The 9,270-nt window shown below is 39.7% G+C and overlaps 1 protein-coding gene across 1 annotated transcript in view; it reads left to right on the forward strand.

Moving 5' to 3' along the window:
* Window positions 1-5,156, forward strand: part of LOC129461840 (coiled-coil domain-containing protein 138) — an 80,165-nt gene extending 75,009 nt beyond the window's left edge. The window contains exons 14-15 of the transcript XR_010115419.1: window positions 1,520-1,642; window positions 3,850-5,156. The gene's annotated coding sequence lies outside the window, so the exon portion shown is untranslated. The remainder of the gene's footprint in view (window positions 1-1,519; window positions 1,643-3,849) is intronic.
* Window positions 5,157-9,270: the final 4,114 nt, after the last annotated feature.

Here is a 9,270-nt window from a genome sequence, read left to right on the forward strand (position 1 = left end):
AATTGTCTCATTCCCCAGTGCATTCAGATGAAAACTGATAATAAAATCAGGTACAGTTCCAAGAGGAGACACTGGAGAGGAACCACACTGGGTCTGTAAGGAATTGCAAATGAGATGGCACACATATTTATGCTGTATCAAGGTCACTGTCATCTTACCATATCAGACTGAAAATGTCCACCACCATCTGGACAGTCAGATATGTTTTATTGGGAAAATGGTTTTTCTCTTTGTGTATATGCTCTGCACTAGTAGGGTGGTTTAGTAACAAATATGTGAGACCTTTTATTTGAAAAAAAAAGTTTTTAAATAATGGGAAAAGCAATATGTTAGTAGTAAGTATCTGGGTAAGACTATCTTAGCCCTTGTTAACAAAAACTAAGAATTGATAGGGCCTTGAGATTGAGGTAGAGATGAAAGAGGAGCTGTTAACTACAATATTCTACATTATCAGAAAGAGTTGAAGTGTTAATTTCACTGTTAGAAAAATGTAAGATAAATAATCCTTTTGGAAAATATCAAGGAAACTATTAAAAATAGCATAAATATTCTGAAAAAGAAAAATGAAATATGTAGATGTAGCAAAAATAGAATGACAGGAATGTGAACAAAAATAGGATAAAGAAGTTTTAAAAATTGTAAGTTCTTTATGGTCATGTACTAATAAATTTGAAAATCTGAATGAAATGGACTATTCTCTAAGAAAAGATCAAAATTGGCTTAAGAAATCTGCACTAGCAAACCATTGCAGTCAGTTATTTATTATTTATTTATTTATTTATTTATTTATTTATTTATTTAATTTTTTGTAGAGATAGGGTTTTGCCATGTTGCCCGGACTGGTCTTGAACTCCTGAGCTCGAGCAGTCTGCCTGCCTCAGCCTTCCAGAATGCTAGGATTACAAGCATGAACCAGTGTGCCTAGCCTATAGTCTTTTATAAAATTATCAAAGAACTCTTTTTTAAAATGGACTGCACTCCAGTCTGGGCAACAAAATGAGACCCCATCTCAAAAAAAAAAAAAAATAGATTACTGATCACAGATCACCATGACCAATATAATAACAATAGTAACAGAAAAGTTTGAAAAATGCAGATTACCAAAATGTGAGCTCATGCTTTTGGAAAAAATGGTTCCAATAGACTCACTAGATGCAGGGTTGCCACAAATCTTCAATTTGTAAAAAACACAGTATCTGTGAACCACAGTAAAGGTGAAGTGCAACAAAATTAGGTATGCCTGTATGGAAATGCAGAGCTCACACCCTTCTGATGAACAGACAGAAGTGTCAGATCCTTTTCTATGCTAGCAAAGGATTTTAAGGGTTTGGAATTCTCTAAAAGTGTAAAGCTCTTATAAGGGAGGGCATTACTGGGCAAAGCAGTGCTTTATCTCATTCTCTTGTTTGCCTGTTCAAACTTCCCAACCATTGTAGACCCACTTGCTGTGTTATTGCAGGTTAAGCCCCTGAGACCCTTTTCTCTCACCTGTTCACTTCCCATCCCCTTTCCTTTTCAGGTCATCCTCCATGCCCTTCTGATGTCCACATGTCTCTTCATTTTCTTCTCAGGCCTCCTCTTTCTCTCCTGCCATCTAAGTTATTGAAATTCTTGAAATCCTAAGCTGGCCTGGCACTGAGAGGTAAGCACCTGAGAGTGTCAGTCTTCCCTAGATAAATGGAACTGTGCGCAGATCTGGGACTGCTGGAAGGGTGTGAGGTAGGGGTTTAAGGATGGCACAAGTAGAGTGGGGCTAAAAAAGACCTTGTCTTTATATAGGATCATCGAGATTAAACTTGGTACTGAATTCAGCAGTGTTCATTTCTTATTTTCCACTGTATTTCATTTCAACCCATCCTCTATATTTTACGAGCCCAGTGCCTTTAGATATGTGTAGAGGAAGGTGTGATACAGCTTTCAAATTCTTGAAATTTGCCCAAGAAATACTTTGTATCATGAGGTCTGCAGTTATTTATACAAATCCCTGAAAATATTTCATGGCAAATCTGTAGCACCCAGTTGAGATGAGACCAAACTGGAAAAATCTCTGTGGCTGTGGTTATTGTCAGTTCTGTAAGACGAAGATGGGACCAGTGACAAGAATGTGCACTGTTTACTGAGCACTCACCTGCACGGGGCCATGTGCTTTTCAGACATTGCCTCTTTCAGTCTTGAGCACAATGTCAGTTGTGCCATCCCCCAACATATAGATGAGATGAAGATCCAGACATAACCAGCAAGGGCAGGGCTGGGATGCGATCCATGTGTGCCTGGTTCCCAGGGTTCGCATGTTTGCAGTGTTCTATCCAGAACGGTTTGCCTTAATGAAGAGAGGATTCAGGATGTCCAGTTTCAGCCTCACTGGCTGGGCTGGAATCTTGCATTGACCCACTCTACATTACTCCCTGGCCTGGGAGGCTAACTCGAGTGAGATTCTTGCTGGGCTTGGCCAGTGGGGGTTGCCATCAGGAGACGACAGGGCATCTGCTTCACCAGGGCATCCCCCAGGGCACAGTGCTCTGTGACTCAAGGGTCTGCCCCTCATGGTTCCCCTAAACCTCACTCCTCTCTTTGTAAACAGCCCCTTTATAAATTACCCACCTTGAGAGTGTCATCTGCTTTCTGTCAGGAGCAGGACCGACTCACTAGCATCACTCCTAAGTAATGTGAACTTGTTTTGATTTTCTGAGGCAGAGTCTCACTGTTTCCTAGGCTGGAGTGCAGTGGCATGGTCTTGGCTCATTCTGGGCTCAAGCAATCCTTTCACCTTAGCCATCCCAGTAGCTGGGACTATAGGCATGCGCCACCATGCTCGGCTAATTTTTAAAATATTTGTAGAGATGGGGTCTCGCTATGTTGCCAGGCTGGTCTTGAACTCCAAGGCTCCAGTGATCCTTCTGCCTCGGCTTCCTAAAGTGTTGGGATTACAGGTATGAGCCACTGCACCTGCCCAATGACGTGAACTTTTAGTAAGTCACTTCAGTTCTCTGGGCCCAACTTGCTTTACCTGTCAAGCAGGGACCATGGTGCCTGGTCTCCCAGATTGTGAATGTCAAAGAAAACAGGTAGAGAGGCACTTTGGAAGATAAACACTCCTCAGAATGGGAGCTAGCAGTGTAATTCCACAAGGCACAGAATGGGCATTCAGTGCATAGCCTGACTGGAAGTGGAGCATCCTTTGTGAGAAAAGGAAACCTCTGAGACAGTGAATATGTTTCCATTCCGAAAAGCTTGAGGCAATCAAAATAGAAGAAAGCACCGTTGAAGAGAATAAGAGATCAGATCTTTGTTTTGTTTTTGCTTGTTTCTTTATGGTAGTGACAGCGTATTTCATGTAGGAACCTGTGACAAAGTTCCACATAATAAACATCAGAAAGTCAAGGATGATGGTTTTGGCCAAGGAGCAAATGACACATGCCACAGCTCTCCTGGCAGGTCCCCTTTTCAAGATTGTGTCCTCCCGGATAGGACTCTCAAGCAGCTGCAACAGGCATCTTCCAGCTGGGAAAGGCCACTTGACCTCTTTTTCTCTTTCGAAAGCCAGGCAGCTGTGAGTCCAGGCTTGTCGCTCCTGGGTGCAGGCTCAGGAATTGAAGGTGGGTGTGCCACGCCACACACCCTCGTTTGAAACACCTCTGCTCTGTGGCCAGGTTTTTCAGCCCCTCCCCACTCCCCATCAGCAGTGGCTTCTGGAATTTCCCTGTCTGTAGAATGAGAATAGTTACATCAAAATTTCTTCCCAAGGAGCTAATTGGAATATTGTATACAAATCTTTGCGGAGAATCAATACTGAGAGATGCTAAAGGAGAATTTAGCTCATATAATTACTAATCAGTATCTCTTTTCCAGGTACTCTGTAAGGGAGCTGAAACTTCCAGCCTTTCTTCCTATTCACAAACCCACCTTTACCCGCCCCCAATGCTGGACTTTGGTTTTTCATGTTGCTTTTGCAGAACTTTAAAACATTTGAATCTTTCCCTGATGAGTTTTTGTCCTGAGGGGCCAGTACAGTTTGCGTGGCACTTGGTTTCCCTCTCATATAACTTTTCCCTGCCAATAAGGCATTTAGGCTGAGAGAAGTTATTGAGCATGTGCATCCAAATTTGAGATGATTGTTATTTCATTACCTGATGACTTTAACTTCTTTGATACTGTGTTTGTCTTATGAATATAACGGCTTTCTCACTTTAATGAAAAGTTATACAATAAAATTGAAAAGTGAGTACTATATCTGTAAAAATTAATTCCTTTTTAAATATAAAGAATTAATGGAACCAGGCTTTTTATTTTTTATTTTATTTTTTATTTGTACAAATCTATGAGATACATGAGAAATTTTGTTACATGTGTATAATGTGTGGTGATCAAGTCAGGGTATTTGGGGTGTCCACCCGAGTACAATACATGTTTTAGTCACCCCAGTCAGCTGTTGGACATTGAATTTTTTCCTTCTAACTTACTGTATGTTTGTACACTTTAACCCAGTTCTCCTTGTCCTCTTCCTCCCACCACTCATGATTCCCAGTCTCTGGTATCTGTCTTTCCCTCTCTACCTCTATGTGATCAAATTTTTTAGCTTCCACATATAAGTGGAAACGTGACATTTGTCTTTTTTGCTTGGCTGTTTTCACTTAGAATAATGACCTCTGGTTTTATCCATGTTGCTGCAAATGACATGACTTCATTTTTTTGTGGCTGAATAGTATTTCATTGTGTATATGTACCACATTTCCTGTATCCATTCGTCCACTGCTGGGCACTTAGGTTGATTCCATATCTTTGCTATTGTGAATAGTGCTGCAATAAACATGAGGGTGATATATATCAATATATCGTATTGATTTCTTTTCCTTTGGGTAGATACCCAGTAGAGGGATTGTTGGATCCAGTGGTAATTCTAATTTTAGTTTTTTGAGAAATCTTACTTTTCCATAGTGGCTGTTTAAATTCTCACCAATGGTGGGTAAGAATTATTTTTATCTACATCCTTGCCAACATCTGTTATTTTTTGTCTTTTTAATAATAGCTCTTCTGACTGGGGTAAGATTATATCTAATTGTGATTTTGATTTTCATTCTGATGTTGGGCATTTTTTCATGTATCTCTTGGTTACCTGTATGTCTTCTCTTGAACAATGTCTGTTCATGTCCTTTGCCCACTTTATTTATTTATTTATTTATTTATTTTGAGACGGAGTCTCTCTCTGTCACCCAGGCTGGAGTGCAGTGGCGCAATCTCGGCTCACTGCATGCTCCGCCTCCTGATTTCACGCGGTTCTCCTGCCTCAGCCTCCCAGGTAGCTGGGACTACAGGCGCCCACCACCACGCCCAGCTAATTTTTGTATTTTTAATAGAGACGGCTTTCACTGCATTAGCCAGGATGGTCTCGATCTCCTGACCTCATGATCCACCTGCCTTGGCCTCCTAGAGTGCTGGGATTACAGGTGTGAGCCACCATGCCCAGCCCCCTTTGCCCACTTTTTAATGGGATTTAAAAAAAATGTTTTTAACTGTTGAGCTGTTTGAGTTCCTTGTGTATTCAGAATATTAGTCTGCTGTTGGATGAATAGTTTGCAGATATTTTCTACTATTCAATAGGTTATCTTTTCACTCTGTTGATCATTTCCTTTTCTGTGTCAAATATTTTTAGTTTATTATAATCCTATTTGTCTATTTTTGTTTTGTTGCCTGTGCTTTTGAGGTCTCAGTCATAAATTCTTTTCCTAGACCAATGTCCAGGAGAGTTTCCCTAGGCTTTCTTATGCTATTTTTTATAGTTTCATGTCTTATGTGTAAATCTCTAATCTATTTTTAGTTTATTTTTGTATATGATGAGAGTTAGGAGTCCATTTTCATTCCTCTGCATCTGGTTAATCAATTTTCTCAGTACCATTTATGAAGAGGGTGAACCTTCCCCAATGTAAGTTCTTTTTGGCCTTGTCGAAGATCACTTGGCTGTAAATATGTGCCTTTATTTCTGGTTTCTTTATTTTGTTCCATTGGTCTACATGTCTGTTTTTATAACAGTACTATGCTGTTTTGGTTACTATATCCTTGTAATATGTTTAGAAGTGAGTCATTGTGATGCCTTCAGCTTTTGTCTTTTTGCTCAGGATGACTTTGAGCTCTTTTTCGGTTCCATATGAATTTTAGGATTGCTTTTTTAATTCTGTGAAAAGTGATGTTGGTATTTTGATGGAGATTGCATTGAATCTGTAGATTGCTTTGGGCAATGTGGTTATTTTAATGATATTAATTTATCTTATCCATGAGCATGGGACCTTTTTCCATTTTATTTGTGTCTTCTTCAATTTCTTTCATCAGTGTTTTATAGTTTTCCTTATAGAGATTTTCCACTTCCTTGGTTAAATTTATTCCTAGGTATTTTATTTTATTTTTGTAGCTATTGTAAATGGGATTGCCTTCTTGATTTGTTTCTCAGCTAGATCGTTATTGGTATAGAAATGCTACTGACTTTTGTATGTTGGTTTTGTATCCTGCAACTTTACTCAATTTATTTATTAGATATAAGATATTTTGGTGGAGTATTCAGGTAGATATAAGGCCATAGCATCAGCAAGGAGGGCCAATTTGATTTCCTCTTTTCCAATCTGGATGCCTTTTATTTCTTTTTTTTTTATTATTATACTTTAGGTTTTAGGGTACATGTGCACAATGTGCAGGTTTGTTACATATGTATCCATGTGCCATGTTGTTTTGCTGCACCCATTGACTCATCATTTAGCATTAGGTATATCTCCTAATGCTGTCCCTCCTCCCTCCCCCCACCCCACAACAGTCCCTGGAGTGTGATGTTCCCCTTCCTGTGTCCATGAGTTCTCATTGTTCAATTCCCACCTATGAGTGAGAACATGCGGTGTTTGGTTTTTTGTCCTTGCGATAGTTTACTGAGAATGATGTTTTCCAGTTTCATCCATGTCCCTACAAAGGACATGAACTCATCATTTTTTATGGCTGCATAGTATTCCATGGTGTATATGTGCCACATTTTCTTAATCCAGTCTATCATTGTTGGACATTTGGGTTGGTTCCAACTCTTTGCTATTGTGAATAGTGCCGCAATAAACATACGTGTGCATGTGTCTTTATAGCAGCATGATTTACAGTCCTTTGGGTATATACCCAGTGATGGGATGGCTGGGTCAAATGGTATTTCTAGTTCTAGATCCCTGAGGAATCGCCACACTGACTTCCACAATGGTTGAACTAGTTTACAGTCCCACCAACAGTGTAAAAGTGTTCCTATTTCTCCACATCCTCTCCAGCACCTGTTGTTTCCTGACTTTGTAATGATGGCCATTCTAACTGGTGTGAGATGGTATGTCACTGTAGTTTTGATTTGCATTTCTCTGATGGCCAGTGATGATGAGCATTTTTTCTTGTGTTTTTTGGCTGCATAAATGTCTTCTTTTGAGAAGTGTCTGTTCATGTCCTTCGCCCACTTTTTGATGGGGTTGTTTGTTTTTTTCTTGTAAATTTGTTTGAGTTCATTGTAGATTCTGGATATTAGCCCTTTGTCAGATGAGTAGGTTGCAAAAATTTTCTCCCATTCTGTAGGTTGCCTGTTCACTCTGATGGTAGTTTCTTTTGCTGTGCAGAAGCTCTTTAGTTTAATGAGATCCCATTTGTCAATTTTGGCTTTTGTTGCCATTGCTTTTGGTGTTTTAGACATGAAGTCCTTGCCCATGCCTATGTCCAGAATGGTATTGCCTAGGTTTTCTTGTAGGATTTTAATGGTTTTAGGTCTAACATTTAAGTCTTTAATCCATCTTGAATTAATTTTTGTATAAGGTATAAGGAAGGGATCCAGTTTCAGCTTTCTACATATGGCTAGCCAGTTTTCCCAGCACCATTTATTAAATAGGGAATCCTTTCCCTATTTCTTGTTTTTGTCAGGTTTGTCAAAGATCAGATAGTTGTAGATATGCGGCATCATTTCTGAGGGCTCTGTTCTGTTCCATTGATCTATGTCTCTGTTGTGGTACCAGTACCATGCTGTTTTGGTTACTGTAGCCTTGTAGTATAGTTTGAAGTCAGGTAGCGTGATGCCTCCAGCTTTGTTCTTTTGGCTTAGGATTGACTTGGCGATGCGGGCTCTTTTTTTGGTTCCATATGAACTTTAAAGTAGTTTTTTCCAATTCTGTGAAGAAAGTCATTCATACCTTGATGGGGATGGCATTGACTCTATAAATTACCTTGGGCAGTATGGCCATTTTCATGATATTGATTCTTCCAACCCATGAGCATGGAATGTTCTTCCATTTGTTTGTATCCTCTTTTATTTCATTGAGCAGTGGTTTGTAGTTCTCCTTGAAGAGGTCCTTCACATCCCTTGTAAGTTGGATTCCTAGGTATTTTATTCTCTTTGAAGCAATTGTGAATGGGAGTTCACTCATGATTTGGCTCTCTGTTTGTCTGTGATTGGTGTACAAGAATGCTTGTGATTTTTGTACATTGATTTTGTATCCTGAGACTTTGCTGAAGTTGCTAATCAGCTTAAGGAGATTTTGGGCTGAGACAATGGGGTTTTCTAGATATATAATCATGTCATCTGCAGACAGGGACAATTTGACTTCCTCTTTTCCTAATTGAATGCCCTTTATTTCCTTCTCCTGCCTGATTGCCCTGGCCAGAACTTCCAGCACTATGTTGAATAGGAGTGGTGAGAGAGGGCATCCGTGTCTTGTGCCAGTTTTGAAAGGGAATGCTTCCAGTTTTTGCCCATTCAGTATGATATTGGCTGTGGGTTTGTCATAGATAGCTCTTATTATTTTGAGATACGTCCCATCAATACCTAATTTATTGAGAGTTTTTAGCATGAAGAGTTGTTGAATTTTGTCAAAGGCCTTTTCTGCATCTGTTGAGATAATCATGTGGTTTTTGTCTTTGGTTCTGTTTATATGCTGGATTACATTTATTGATTTGCATATATTGAACCAGCCTTGCATCCCAGGGATGAAGCCCACTTGATCATGGTGGATAAGCTTTTTGATGTGCTGCTGGATTCGGTTTGCCAGTATTTTATTGAGGATTTTTGCATCAATGTTCATCAAGGATATTGGTCTGAAATTCTCTTTTTTGGTTATGTCTCTGCCAGGCTTTGGTATCAGGACGATGCTGGCCTCATAAAATGTGTTAGGGAGGATTCCCTCTTTTTCTATCGATTGGAATAGTTTCAGAAGGAATGGTACCAGTTCCTCCTTGTACCTCTGGTAGAATTTGGCTGTGAATCCATCAGGTCCTGCACTC

Source organism: Symphalangus syndactylus, chromosome 14, assembly GCF_028878055.3.
Source record: "Symphalangus syndactylus isolate Jambi chromosome 14, NHGRI_mSymSyn1-v2.1_pri, whole genome shotgun sequence".
Taxonomy (NCBI): domain Eukaryota; kingdom Metazoa; phylum Chordata; class Mammalia; order Primates; family Hylobatidae; genus Symphalangus; species Symphalangus syndactylus.